Below are 15,228 nucleotides of genomic sequence, written 5' to 3'. Positions count from 1 at the left end.
ATCCGGACGTATGGTAACCCTAAACACCCTTGCTATTTGGATGAACTGCAGTGTGAACCATCCAAATTCTGACTTTCCAAAATTGGGATTTGGACGTGTTTAGCAGATAAACATTTTTAAATGCATTTTACATCCATCTGCGTTGAAAATGAGCACCATGGATTGCTGACTGATGATCCTAATCATTTCAACACTGAGTAGAATAAACATACATATATATTTGATTTTCTTAATAACTTTATCCAACAGCTTTTTGTTTTTGTTCTAACTTAAGGCAAAGCAGGAAGAGTGAGGGAGGAAAATACATTTTTACCTGAAGTGGCTTGTGTAAGTGTACTGGTTTAAGGAGAATAGAGATGGGCTTTCATTTGAAACGACATGGGAAATGCCAGCGACATGTCGTTATGGAATGAAAATGAGCAAAAAAACACATGTGCACTCTTTGCGAAACATGTACACTCTTCCAAAAGAGCACAGACTCTTCAGGGCATTGCTTCAATAAGGGAAAAAAATGCCAGAAAAACCCGGAACAAAATGAACGTTCTTGTAAACAGCACAGGAAATGACATAAAACAAACATTTTCTGGCTGCACACCCCAAGTTTAACCAAGATAAGCCTTTAGCCACTTTCAGTATTGCAACATGTTAACCTTATATTACAAGTCACTAGGCAAAATATTTCATAGACAGGCCATTGAAAATGCCATTGAATAAAGAACACTCTCTTAAGGAGGGGAGGACAGGCAAATCTGCATCTGCAGAGTGCAACAAGCACCCTGGTTTACACCAGTCCAATATTTTCATCAGATAAGCAGGGGAATGCACTGAATGCTATTTGAGCCTGCAAATAGGTGGGAAAATGTGGGATATAATTGCAGCAAATAATAATAATAATCCCTAAGGGCCTTCATAAATTTGAATTTAATCCATTATATGATAGACAGTCAATGCAGAGAATGAAAGACTGGTGTAACATGTTCATAAATACTATAGCCACAATTTTTTGATTTACTTGAAAATAGGACTTACTTTTTATACATACTAAGAACCTGTGCAGGAGTGACAGATACAGTATTATGGGGCAAAGAGCAAACAGTTATATGATTGGGACAGTAGATGGCAGTATTTGGCTACTTTTCCCTATTACAGTAATGTGTAATCATATACCAAATAAAAGAAATGGAATAAGTAGCCTAACTAGAACTGATTTCTTTCTTTTTTTTTTTTGGGGGGGGGGGGGGGGGGGGGAGGGGTGAAGGGAAGGGGCACTACACATACCACTCTGAACTGGGCTAATTATACACTTATAAACAAATAATGACTTAGAATGCACCAAAGTAATCTGCAACTGCTGCATCATGGGTGATGCTTTAAAACATTTTAGACTCAATTATGTCAAACACTTGCCCATGCTAAATCACAAACATATCAATAACACATATCACATCCTGCAAATTGTTGTAGAACTATGTCTAATGTTATAGCAAATTATTATAATTTAGACTATATATTTCAATTCTGTTTTATGACAGATGGCTTTTTAATTTATATTAAAGGGGGGGGGGGGAGTAAACACCTTTGAAATCTTCTTTTCTTGCAATATTTTATGCAATTTATAATGTACACAAGATGACAGACATAGGACATACAAAGGAAAAAAATCCTTACTGCTAACTGGAGATAACCTGTACAGATATTGAAGTCCTTTTACTAAGGTGCGCTGAAAAATGGCCTGCGTTAGCGTAGCTGCGGGTTTTGGGCATGTGCAGAATTATTTTTTAGTGCACCTACAAAAAATGCTTTTTTTTTTTTGCCGAAAATGGCCATGCAGCAAAATGAAAATTGCTGCACGTCCATTTTGGGTCTGAGACCTTACCGCATGCCATTAACCTAGTGGTAAGGTCTCATGCGGTAACCGGGCAGTAATGGTCTACGCGTGTGAAATGCCACTTGATGTGCGTAGCTGCCACGCGTCAGAAAAGTTTTTGCAGATGCGTGCCAAAATAGAAATTACCGCAAGGGCCGCGCAGTAACCGGGCAGTAATTCCAATTTGGCACGTGTTGGACGCGCATAGGCGCCTACGTGGCTTAGTAAAAGGGACCCTTAGTGATTGGGAGAAATGGACAAGCAGAATCTGTTCTTGGAGCAGTGAACCTTGAAAAAAATTCAGGCCAAGCAGGGCTTGTTTCAGCAAAGAGTACACAAAAACTGCATGGTTGGGAAATTTCTCACCCCAAATTAAAGCTTTGGTGAACAAGGAACTGGACAGGAGAGAAATAAAATCCCAAAATCTTACACCAAATGTTGGACTATGTGCACATTCTATAGATTAGGGTTTTTTTTTCCTGTTATTTTGAACGCTTTAGCTATTCTGGCTACCAAATATTTTGTATTTGGATAATTTGACTTGGGACTGCAACTGCAGTCTTATCATAGCACTTCCTTGCCAGGGGTTTCTTTGTGTTCCAAACTACTTTGCTTATGCCTGCTTAATGTTTAACCCGATAGTTTATTTTCTTGTACATATCATTACATTCTACCTTGTACAGTACTATTAATAATTATATACGAGTAAAGTTGATTGTTGAACACTGTCTACTGTCTTTTCTGGAATGCAAGGGGGCTTATCACAGGGCTCAGGGAGCAAGTCTATTCTGATACAAACCATTTACCTAAACTATATAATCAATTAATAAATATCATGCATTTCATATAAAAACCGCTAAACAATCTAAAAAGTGGACAAAACTGTGCAAAATGTGATTAAAAATGAAATTAAACCAAATCAAAATGTATAAAAGTGTCTATGGTGCATTCACAAAGTTTGTAAAAAGAGAGAATGCACCATAGCTTTATACATTTTGATTTGGTTTCTTTTTTTTAATCACATTTTGCACAGTCTTGTCCACTTTTTAAATTGTTTAGCGGTTTTTATATCAAATGCATGGTTTATTAATTGATTCTATATTTAGGTAATTCTTTGTTTTTTTAAAACTTGTGGTTAGTGTACACATTTTATCTGGATTCCTTACATTCTGCATGTTGTATGTTCTGTTATTTAGGGCCTCTTTTAGCAAACTGCACTAGTGATTCTCAGCGCGGCAATGCCGACAAAGCCCATTCACTTTTGAATGGGTTTTGTTGGAATTGCCGTGTGGGAATCACTAGCACCGTTTGCTAAAAGAGGCCCTTTATATAGATTTTTATTTAAATTAGCTTTTGTATGTATTGTATATTTATATGATTTTTCTTGTAGTTTTATACCCCTGAGGCAGCCCATGTGTGGGTGAAACTTGGATCACATCGGGTGATTTTTCAATAAAGGTTTTTACACTGAGACTATTATTGGACCCGCTCCACGTTGAATCTGTTTCTGGTGAAGATCTGAAAAGCCCCTTTGTTTTTTGTTGTTCTCTGGTGAATTCTGGAATGCAAAGGGGCTTATCACAAGGCTCAGGGAGCAAGTGACTATTTTGCCAGTTGGACAGAAAGATGGTACAGCCTACAGATGGTGTTCCAGTCCAGCTGCTTCCTGCTGGATTGGATGTCCTTGAGAAGGAAACTTGGACAATCTGTGACCATTGCCATCTGTATCTTGCCCTGTTCATGTAAGAGTGCTAGAAGTGTCTCGGGGGTGGTGGTTTGATTGTGACCCAGGGGTGGTTTCAGCAATTCCTAGTGATTATGGGTGTCCTGCGTGCCCTATGGGATGGTAGCCATCAGCTCATAGGGGTAGTGATCTTAGTTGTGGCAAGCGCTCAATCTATGAGAGTTGAGCGGAGGGGTTGAGCAGGGGGAGGGTATGTGAGGGTGTAAGTGGTATAGTGACAGGTGTCCCTAAGAGAACTCCCTCACTGATGGTGCAGTTACACCAACTTATAGCAGGTGGTGCTAACATGCCACATCAGTGGTCAGGGGTCACACCTGGCTGGAGTTAAATTCCATAAGTTAGTATAGAGAAGGAGAGACTCAGAGTGAAGGAATCCTCCCAGGGTGTTCTTGTTGGCTGCAGTACCTGAGAGGATCCTGGGGAAGAGAAGCAGTACCACAGCTGACCTTATTAACCTGTATTTGCCAGAAGCAGAAGCTTATTTGAGGTAGGCCAATTTTATCTTGGAACCTAGTTGACATTCAGGCTCATTTTCCAAAGAGAAGGACGCCCATCTTTCGACACAAATCGGAAGATGGGCATCCATCTCACAGGGTCGCCCAAATCGGTATAATCGAAAGGCAATTTTGGTCGTCCCCAACTGCTTTCCGTCGCAGGGATGACCAAAGTTCATGGGGGGCGTGTTGGAAGCGTAGCAAAGGCGGGACTTTGGCATGCCTAACACATGGATGTCCTCGACTCATAATGGAAAAAAAGGGCGTCCCTGACGAGCACTTGGACAACTTTACCTAGTCCTGTTTTTCTTGCAACCAAGGCACAAAAAGGTGCCCGAACTGACCAGATGACCACCGAAGAGAATCTGGGATAACCTCCCCTTACTCCCCCAGTGATCACTAACCCCCTCCCACCCTCAAAAAAAATCTTTAAAAATATTTTGTGCCAGCCTCAAATGTCATACTCAGGTCCATCACAGCATTATGTAGGTCCCTGGAGCAGTTTTAATGGGTGCAGTGCACTTCAAGCAGGCGGACCCAGGCCCATCCCCCCCCCCCCACCTGTTACACTTGTGGTGGTAAATGTGAGCCCTCCAAAACCCACCACAAACCCACTGTACCCACATCTAAGTGCCCCCTTTCACCCGTAAGGGCTATGGTAGTGATGTACAGTTGCGGGTTTTGGGGGGGTTTGGGGGCTCAGCACACAAGGTAAGGGAGCTATGTACCTGGGAGCAATTTATGAAGTCTACTGCAGTGCCCCCTAGGGTGCCCAGTTGGTGTCCTGGCATGTGAGGGGGACCAGTGCACTACGAATGCTGGCTCCTCCTAAGACCAAAGGGCTTGCATTTGGTCGTTTCTGAGATGGGCGTCCTTGGTTTCCATTATCGCTGAAAATCAGAAACGACCAAGTCTAGGAATGGCCATCTCTAAGGACGACCTATATTTCAAGATTGGGCGTCCATGACCTTATTATCGAAATGAAAGATGGATGTCTATCTTGTTTCGATAATATGGGTTTCCACGTTCCTCCATCGGGACGTTTTGCGAGGACGTCATCAGCAAAACTTGGGCGTCCCTTTTGATTATGCCCCTCAAAGTGACTTTGGAAGTCAGGGCCAAGCTGAGTCCAGTTTTGCTGAGTATTGTAAGACAGGATTTGAACTTTGGGGACTCCAGGACAGAGACCAGGGCAGCTGAGAGGGGGTGCAAGAGGGGCAAAATTCCCTGGGCCTGGGGCTCCAAGGGGGGGCCCGGCGCCCGGGTCTCTCTCTCTCTCTCTGCTGGTCTTGATGAGACCCAGGTGATTGTGTCCCAACAGGAGCAGGAGATAGAAAACTCCTGCGCCGGGCCCCCTTGGAGGCTGGGGAAGACCCGGAGGAGCAGCAGATACAGCAGGCAGAAGAGATCTTCTTCACAGTTGACTGCCGTATTGCCTTCCAAGTGGCTGCTTTTCCCCTCAGGCACGCATGCTCAGTTTTGAAACCAAGCATGCGCGACCTGAGATAAAAAGCAGCCGCAGGGGCAGACCACAAGGCAGAACTGTGAAGAAGAGCAGCACTGGAGTGGAGGAGAAGACTCTTCTGCTGGTGGAGCCTTGGGATCCCTGCCTGCCAAGGTATTTCCAGTTGTGCTGGGTGGCAGTGATCCTGGGGGTGGGGGAGGGGCAGGCCTGGCGGCGATCCGGGGGGGGGGGGGGGGGGAGCGGCATTGTCGTCCCTGTCCTGGGCCCAGCTCAGTCTCTCAGCGGCCCTGACAGAGAGAAGGTAGTTGGGCTGACAAATGTACGCTAGGCCTATAGAAGCAGGCCATGGGAGAGAACTTATGAATGTAATGAGTGACTTTAGTGTCTGTTTTCTCCTGATCTGTGAAGGGAACACATCATGGCAATAAATGATTTTCTTTCACACTTAACCCTCTGTGTGGCTGTATTTATTAGGGACCCAGGTCCGCCCTCGCTCATGATACCACACTGAACAGGGCTGATTCTTGAGGCACTGCTCTCAGACAGCTTTTTCCTCTAGTAACATCAAGATAGCTGATTCTTAGTGATGCAGAAAATATAATATCCTTAAGCAGGCAAGTCTGTGAGTATATAATACTAAAAGAAGAGTCTACATAGCCCCAAAAGGAGTTTTAGAATTTTATTTTTAATGTATTCCTTCCAAGATGTAGCAGAGCTAAATTTAGAGTAGAATGAATAGGGCATTTGTTCAGGTTGGTGTATAACAGCAGGCACCATCTGGTACCCTGAGCCAGGTTTATTGCTGGAGAATGAGAAGATAGAGTGTGAGAGTACCAGCAAAATGGAAAAAGAAATCCCTCACCATGCAATTCACGCCTTCGGTGTGAGCTAACTGCCTGCTTCAAAATACTTGCAGTTTCTCCTGTCTTGCCTTTGCTGCTTCTGACCCCTCTGGCTACCACTACTGCCTTCAGAAAAAAAAAAGGCAGAAAGTTCAAGGCATGAGCCAGATGAGGTATTGGCTAGGATGTCAAAAGCTCAGTCTTTACAAGGGTAAAATAATGCTTTTTATTGTATCACTGTGCTCACTTTGCTGCACAGTCACTGGCACCACCACAGGTTTAAATGCCAGAACAGGTACTTTCTGTTCTTGCCTTTAAACCTGGGAGGGTGCGGGTGGCTAAATGAAGAGCACTTTACAGTTGTGAAAGCAAAGTCACATACTTTTGTCCTTGTAAAAGAAAAGAGCAGGTACAACCAATGCAGAAGGGGTGAGGCAGGTGCCAATGGCAACAGGGAAGGAGCAACCATGCAGTGGGATTTTGAGGCACTGATGCAGGTGTGGGGGGGGGGGGGGGTGCCTGAGCAACAGTTGGCTCAGGGTGTACAAACCCTTCCAGCACTACTTATGGCGCTTCTCGCACCAAAGGCAACCTGAATCTAAATATCCCTTTTCTCCCTCCCCAAGTATTTGTGGTCCTACAGTATCCCCAATAGGATTTCTGGGCTGGGGGTGTGCCAGAAGGCAGCAGCATGCATAGCACCATGAACCACTCCGGAGAGATATTGAGAAAAAAAATTCCATTTGCTTGACTATCATTGCATTTAATTGCTTTACACCCAAAGGCAGCACTACAGCCTCCCAAGCCTCCTCCTCCCCCCCCCGGAATTAGGATATTTGTACTACAATAGGGCATTGGAGCTCTGTGCCAGCTCCAGAAGGAAAATGTAAAGCAGACTAGCACAACATATCACATTCATCTGCAGATCACTCTGCTGTTCCTCCAAATGCTCAAAGCACATTTTAACCTTTAAAACAAGCTGAAGGATATGTATATTTAGTTCTTTACTGAATATTTAACGGTGTACTGTGACTTAGAAACAAAGGCATCAAACTTTAAAATTCAGAATAATAACACAATGTGTAAATAACACTAATCTTGTAGCACTAAGAAGGGATACCTGATTATATACCTACAGAACTGTCATACATATTAATGATTTTTCTTTACATAATTTGCAACTGAACAAGGGTTTAGCATATTTTAATTCTATTTTCACTGTTAAATGAGTGCACCAGAGCCATCAGCATTCCCAATGAACCTGCACTAATTCTCCGAGGCAGCTATAAATAGCTTCTTTAGGCATCTTTGCCTAAACCTGCCTGTTAATTATCAGCTCATAATGTGATTATTCTGTTTAATAAGTCTGAAGCCCAACTTTCAGCTTCTGCATGCATGCACATTTGACCACACATGTTCCAAACATACAGTGAATGCTGCTGCATCTTGATCATTTTAAAAGCCAAATTGTGATGCCTGTGTTCTCCATTTCTAGCGACTAGCTCTCTCTCAGCAATTTTGATCATGATTAGGGCTTTTATTCTTAGATGTTTATAAAGAGTAAATTCAGGTGTTTATTTTCAAGATAATTACTATTCATTGAGGTAGGAAAAAAAAGTGTTTATCATTGTTTTCATGCCACATATACTATTGCTGGGTACCTTTTCCAGTAGAATCAAATATGTTGACTTGAGTCACTTACATGGAGAGGTCACAAAAATGGATATAACAGCAGGCCGAGAAGCAGAGAACCTGGTTCAAATCCCACTGTGGCTCCTTGTGATCTTGGGCAAGTCCCTTAGGGGCCCTTTTACTAACTGTAGTAAAAGGGGTCCTGTGCTAGGGCCCCTTTTACTGCAGTGGGTAAAAGGCCAAAGAAAGAAATGGACATGCAGTAAGTTTGCACTTGCTGCACTGCCATTTAGGGGGGAACTCCTACCGCCACCCATGTGGCTCCCGTGTTAATCTGGCAGTAACCCCCTGCGGTATTAATTTTACAAAAATTCCAGCAGTGCTGGAAATGCCGCACGCTGGAGACAGAACTACCACCTGCAGCCGTGTTTGGCTGGTGGTAGTTCTGGGTTGTCACACAGCAAGCCTGCAGTGAGCTTGCCACTCTTTAGTAACAAGGGCCCCTTAACCCTCCATTGCCTCAAATATAAATTTAGGGGCCCTTCTAGTAAAGGGCATTAAGCATTTACCCCTAATTCTAGATCGTATCCCAATTGGGTGCCTAACTCTTGGTGCTCAAATGGAAGTTAAGTGTCAAGTGTTCTAGCAAAGGAGGGATTCACATGGGAGAATCATGGTCGTTCCAACTATTTAAGTGTGTACTTTATTGAATACTGTCAGTTAGGCCCCCTAACTGGTGCATTTATACCCTCACATATATACCTATCATAGCTCAAGTGGTGGTGCCTGAATTTAGGTGTCTAATTGCTGACTTATGCTAGTATTCTATAATGGATTGGGCACACAGATTTGCTGTTATAGAAAATTAGCTTAACACCTAGATTTTGGTCACATAACTTTTAGCATCTTAGAACTGTCCTCTCAACCTGCAGTTAACATGCTGAAACAGGCTACCGTGCAACCTCGTTAAGGGGTTTTGTGCCCATTTCTGTGCACTACTGAATTTTTCTGTGAAGGGCATAGGATGGGTGGAGACTGGATGTGGAAGCATTAGCCAGTACTACATTACACTTAACCCTGGATTCTATAAAATGTGCAGCAAATAGCGAGTGTTAAATTGTGCATGTGGCCAACTAGTGTTTCTCAATTGAGTAATGAGCCAATCAGTGATGATAATTGGCCAATAACAACCAATTATCATCACTAATTGGAATTTACATGTGCTTTTTTAGGCGTATTCTAAAAAGAGGCATGTGTAAATTCTAACGCGTACCTGAAAAGGGGGCGTGTCCATGGGAACAGTGTGAGTGTGGTGGGCGTTACTCAAATTTACGCATGCTGTTATAGAATTCAGGAAACACACATACATTTATCAGTGGTGTAAATAGTCAGGTGCATTCATTGGTCCAATGCGCTATGGTATACACCGCGCCTAACTTTAGGCACGTTATATAGAATACTGCTAGGTGCTTTAATCAGACGCATCTAGATTTTAGACACTATTTATAGAATCTGGCCCTCACTGTGTGCTAACTGGCTAATGTAGTTAACTTAGGAATACTTACTGCATCCTACACTGGAGGTGGTATGTGCTTCTGAGTTAACTGGGAGTAGGTACCATGCGCTAATCTGAATATTAACACATGACCTGCAATAAAAAATAGTGGGAACGCCCCTTCTTGATGCAGCATTAGTTTTGGGCTTGCTGCATATTAAAATCCCATGCTGTAGTGCATTAAGCCCAAAACGTAACTTTTGTGATGTAGAAGGGCCTCTTAAGACTGTTTGCCTTCCAGGGACAGACAACTGCTTAAATAGCTTTTGGGCTGGCAGGTGGTAAGGCCATTTTTAGAGCTACAGTAAAAATGGCCTTAGTACTTGGGAAAAACCTACATAAAGGCATGCTAAGGCCACTTTTTACTGCAGCTTAGTTTCATGCTCTGTCCAGTCAAGTGTGGTGCTATTTTATACGTGATCCACAAACATTAATATTTGGCAATGGAACCAGTAAAACAGAAGTCAAATTAAAGGTCTGGGTATGGGGTGGGGGTAACTTAGTAATGTCATATGATGCAGGAGGTATGAGGAGTAGCCTAGTGGTTAGTGCAGTGGACTTTGATCCTGGGGAACTGAGTTCAATTCCCACTGCAGCTCCTTGTGACTCTGGGCAAGCCACTTAACCCTCCATTGCCCCTGGTACAAAAATAAGTACCTGAATATATGTAAACTGCTTTGAATGTAGTTGCAAAAACCTCAGAAAGGCAGTATGTCAAATTCCATTTCCCTTTCCCTTAACTCAGGAGCAGCTTGGAGGAAAGGGGATGGAATTTGATATACTGCCTTTCTATAGTTACAATCAAACCAGTTTACTCATTATATATAGGTACTTATTTTTACCTGGGGCAATCATCTCGTATATTCCTACATGCACTCTCTGTTCTCTTAATGACAAATAGGCAGGTTATTCCAAGTCCTGCTAAAGCTCGATGGGAATCTACAAGGGCACAGGCTTTTTTTCTTTTTGGCACCTGCGTTATGGAATTCTCTTCCACAATACCTTTGATTAGACACATATTATGCTGCTTTTTGCAAAGCTTTAAAAACTTATTTTTGAAATGCCTTTTGGGCCTGAAGATGGTCTGCTCCTTCGGTGAGAGATGGAGGTTTGATATGGGGATCGCTGTCGGGCATCGGCTCAGCTGGCTGCTACACAAGAAGCGCGGCCGAAGGGACGGATCAGAATGGAATGCAGTTGAAAAAAAGACATCTGACATTTGTTTTGCACCCTTTCATGTTCCAGCACCCTATGTCCCTGAAGAAGTAGTTTCTGAAACAGGGATCTCTGTTGGACATTGCGATGCAGCGTTGAACCAAGATAAATGCTTTGCTGTTGATTTTGATAAGGAGGTGCTTGGTTATAACTACATACAAGACTGCATATATTTTATTGATCAGAAAGTGTTTTCTTACTAAGTTTTGTAGAGACTCTTGCTCTATTAATAAAGTTCACAACTGGTGTATTGATTAAGAGGGATATAAACACATTTTCACACAGCAATTGGAGTAAGTCAAGGAGATTTGTGATGTATAGAGCAGTCATGTGAGCCACTTATCAGCGTGGTTCATTGAGATTGAAGCTCAGCTGCAGGTGCAGCCTATACTGAACTCTCCTAACTCCTCTAATTCATTCCGCATTTGTTAGTACTGGAGCCCTAAGCTGATAGTTTTGGAATTGGTTCCTGTTTGATTCTATCAGGAGTAGCCTAATGGTTAGTGCAGTGGGCTTTGATCCTGGTGACCTGGGTTCAATTCCCACTGCAGCTCTTGTGACCTTGGGAAAGTCACTTAACCCTCCATTGCCCCAGGTACCAAAACTTAGATTGTGAGCCCTCTAGGGACAAAGAAAGTACCTGCATATAATGTGTACAGCACTGCGTATGTCTAGTAGCACTATAGAAATGATTAGTAGTAGTAGTAGCAGCACTGGAGCAGACAGTAAATTGCAAGAACAGTGATAGGGCAATCTCAATGGTTGTGCAAGCAGTATGACCACATGGGATGCAAGGGAGATGGGGGAGCAAAGGTTGCCCAGTGGGTGGTACTGGATTGCTAGGGGGAATGCCACCCAGGGGCATGATTTCAGTTCATGATGCTACTGAGTGAGAAGTCAAAAGGGACAACGTGGAGAGGCATCCAGGAAGTTATGCAGGACGTTCCTGTGCCTTGTATGCACTCTTCACCTACTGAGTGGAACATGGCAGTAAGAAGGGGTTGGGGCAAATGTCTCTTTGGAAATAATGGCTGTATTGCAATAAGAAAAGTTTTAATCCAAACTGGTACATTCTTGGAATTTGCTGGCTGAAAATCATTTCTGATTCTCTACATATTTCCAAAGCACTTTATCTTATCTATAATAAGCCAGGTGCAAATATGCTGTTTCTGGTTCAATGATTTGTTTCCTTTAAAAGGCAAACATATTATCCAGGACTGCAGGAGTCAAAGAAACCATTTTACCCAGAGATATGATGCACTCTAGAATCAGGGTGATAAGGCACAGACCTTCAGACCAGGAAGGTCATGAAGAAGTCATTTGCAAAGGGAAATTCAGGCAAGGTCTTGTCTGAAGACTTTTGTTTGCAAATAATAAGATTTTACACACACATGCAGTGCAGATAAACTTATTTTCTGCTGTACATTATGTTCTAGTCACAGCGATCAGTCAAGACACTATTAATGATTCTCCTGGAGCTTTCACAAAATAAAATACTGACGAGCTGAAAAGTCCTAAATGTGAGAATACGTCTTTGGGTAATTATAGAACAAAAAACACAACACCCCCCCCCTCCCATCAGAAACTGGCGATAGAGAGAAGCCTTGCAAAGCCCATCACTCACGAGATCGGCAGCACATGCTGAGGACAGGAAAGAATGTCAAGACAGGAGAACATGGGAAACTGTGTGCATGCTTTGGAAGAGGGTGAAGATCCCATTGATGATGGGACACTTGTAATCTTAGGACAGCATTCTTCAGATACAGGAGAGATGCCAAGCCAAGGATCTAGTTTTCCTCATCACTAACTTCACTCTTTTGTGCCATGTTGATGCACTGAAACAAAATCTGCAATTCTGTGAAATAAAAAGGAAAAAAATGCCCTTCATTTCAGCTGGTTGAGGAATCCCTTACAAGAAGTAATCAGCCACCATGGAGGCGATTCTAGAACTTGGCATCTCTATTTAGGCACCCTGAGGCTGAACCTGTTCTATAACAGAACACAGGCACCTATGCTTCATTATGGTTACAGAATACTAGTGTAACCCAGTATTGGCATGCCTAAAATTTAGGGGTAATAATATATATGGCACTATTCTATAAGCCACGCTTAAAATTAGGCGCGGTTTATAGAATAGTGCTTATGCCCGGGAATCATGCCTAACTACATGGTGTAGATTTATTGATGATGTATTTTTTATTTGGGAGGCCGATATATACACTTTGGAACTGTTTATTGAGTTTCTAAATCAATGCCATCCCAGGATTAAATTTACAGGACATCATGAAATACACACCATAAGTTATCTCGATGTGCAAATCAGTAAAGCTGAAACGTCCTTTGTCACTACAATTTATCGGAAAGAGACTGATGTGAACAGCTTGTTACAGTATACAAGCTGTCACCCTAAGTGTCTCAAAGACAGTCTCCCCTTTTCTCAGATGCTTAGATATCGTCGCTTGTGCTCAGAAACTTCAGATTTTCAGGCACAAGCAAAAATACTGAGCAAGCGTCTGCATTGTAGGGGCTATCCGAAGAACATCATGAGACAAGCATATCGAAGAGCTAAATTTAACCATCGAGATATATTACTATGCCCGAATGACAACAATGAAAGATCTAGTGATGAAGAAGACTTTATCACATGTGTTTTACGTTTTGATAAAGATGTACATAGGGTTAGTAAAATCCTTAATAATCATTGGGGGATATTACAGACCCTTCCAGTATTCACCAATAAGAGAATCCGCTTTGCCTACAGCAGATCAAAAAACCTGAAGGAATTACTGTGTCCGTCAGTACTACCATTCAACGGAGATATGCTCCCTATTTATGCAGGGCATAAAAAATGTGGTTCATGCTGTATGTGTGAGATAATGCTGGAGAAAGAGACTTTTATCCATCCAAAATCTTTTCGAGAATTTGATTTGAGAGTGAACACTAACTGTAAATCTGACTATGTTGTCTATTGTTTAGTGTGCCCATGTGGTTTACTGTATGTGGGACAGACTTCAAGGACCCTGTATGTTAGATTGATTGAGCACCGGAGTGTGTTAAATACACAAAGAATGCTTACACCTCTGGTACTCCATTGCAACACAGCACAACACTCCTTTGCCGAATTGAGATGCTTTGTTTTACAACAAATAGAAGCATCCCGAATCCGCATTGGGGTTGATAGAAAAAGGATCCTTTTCCAATGTGAACAAAAGTGGATATACCGTTTGAACTCATTAACCCCTATGGGTTTAAATGCAAGAATTGAATGGGGACATTTTTTCTAACTTGAATACCCTTTTTTTGAGAGCATTTTGGATATTCTGTATAGTTGATAACACTACTTAGAAACATACTTTTATAGATAGAGGGCTCAGATTATTTAGTAATAGCTGCTTTGACAAATTGTGTTCCGTGTAAGTAGAAGGTAAAGTGAAAAACACAAGCTGATTGGTCTATTTGATCATTGGCGTCTGACGTAACTAAATCTTTAAATGAGTGAAGCCATCTTTACTTTGAGCTGGTCCGTTGTAGATGTTAGATCCTTCAACGGAGGTGGTTGAGTGTTAAATATTGAGAGAAATAAGTAATGCAGCGCTGGATGACGGTCCGTATACTTTAACATTTATGTTTTTTCTTCTTCAGTTAGACGCAGACCATCTGACCCTGATGCAGGCGATGAAACGCTGGCCATTGTTGGTCTTGGTCGCGTCATGGATATAACTAACTGTGAGAAGGATCGGACCTTGTAAAAGCTAAGTAGCCGCTATGTATTAACTTTACAAATGCCCATCATAAGTTAAAAATTCAACAAAATAGAAAAAAAAGAAAGAAAGAGAAAAAAAGAATTAAATATATGTTGGGTATAGGCTGCTTTATATGTGTGGTGGTGTTGCCGATGATGAAGCAATCCAGCCCCCATGAGCTCCATATATAATAGAGCCGGGGGCTTCTTGAGGCAACATCTCCCTTAATCAATTGAGTGTATTTTTGTCAGTAAACTGAGCTGATGATATTTTCTATACATCTCCTCCTTTTTTGTATTTATAACTTTAGGAACGGCCATTTGCACCAATTTAAATGTGGTGCAAATGTGCGTACCTAAATTAGGCACAAATCCCCCCTTATTCTATAACAATGCATGTAAATGCTAGGAACACCCTGTTCCACCCATGACCCTCCCAATTTCACCCCCTTTTTTTACTCGCACGTAAAATTTAGGTGCAGATCTCCCACCTAAATTTACACATGTAAATTCTATTTAAATCTAATGCCAATAATTGCTTGTTAAAAAAGCCAATTATTGACACTAATTAGCATGTTATTTAATTAAATTGCACGTGCAAATTGGCATGAACACAATTTTGCGTGCACAATTTTTGGTGACTTTTAGAGAATTAGCCATAACTACCCTAGC

General features: G+C 42.1%; 1 protein-coding gene across 1 annotated transcript in view; it reads right to left on the bottom strand.

Annotated features, from left to right (window-relative positions):
- The window catches only part of LOC115470753 (ephrin type-A receptor 6), a 426,374-nt gene that overhangs the window by 38,997 nt on the left and 372,149 nt on the right, over positions 1 to 15,228 (bottom strand). The gene's annotated exons all lie outside the window — the stretch shown is intronic.

Source organism: Microcaecilia unicolor, chromosome 5 (assembly GCF_901765095.1).
Source record: "Microcaecilia unicolor chromosome 5, aMicUni1.1, whole genome shotgun sequence".
Taxonomy (NCBI): Eukaryota; Metazoa; Chordata; class Amphibia; order Gymnophiona; family Siphonopidae; genus Microcaecilia; species Microcaecilia unicolor.
Note: the sequence above shows the minus strand (reverse complement) of the source record. Positions and strands in the feature narration are given on the sequence as shown.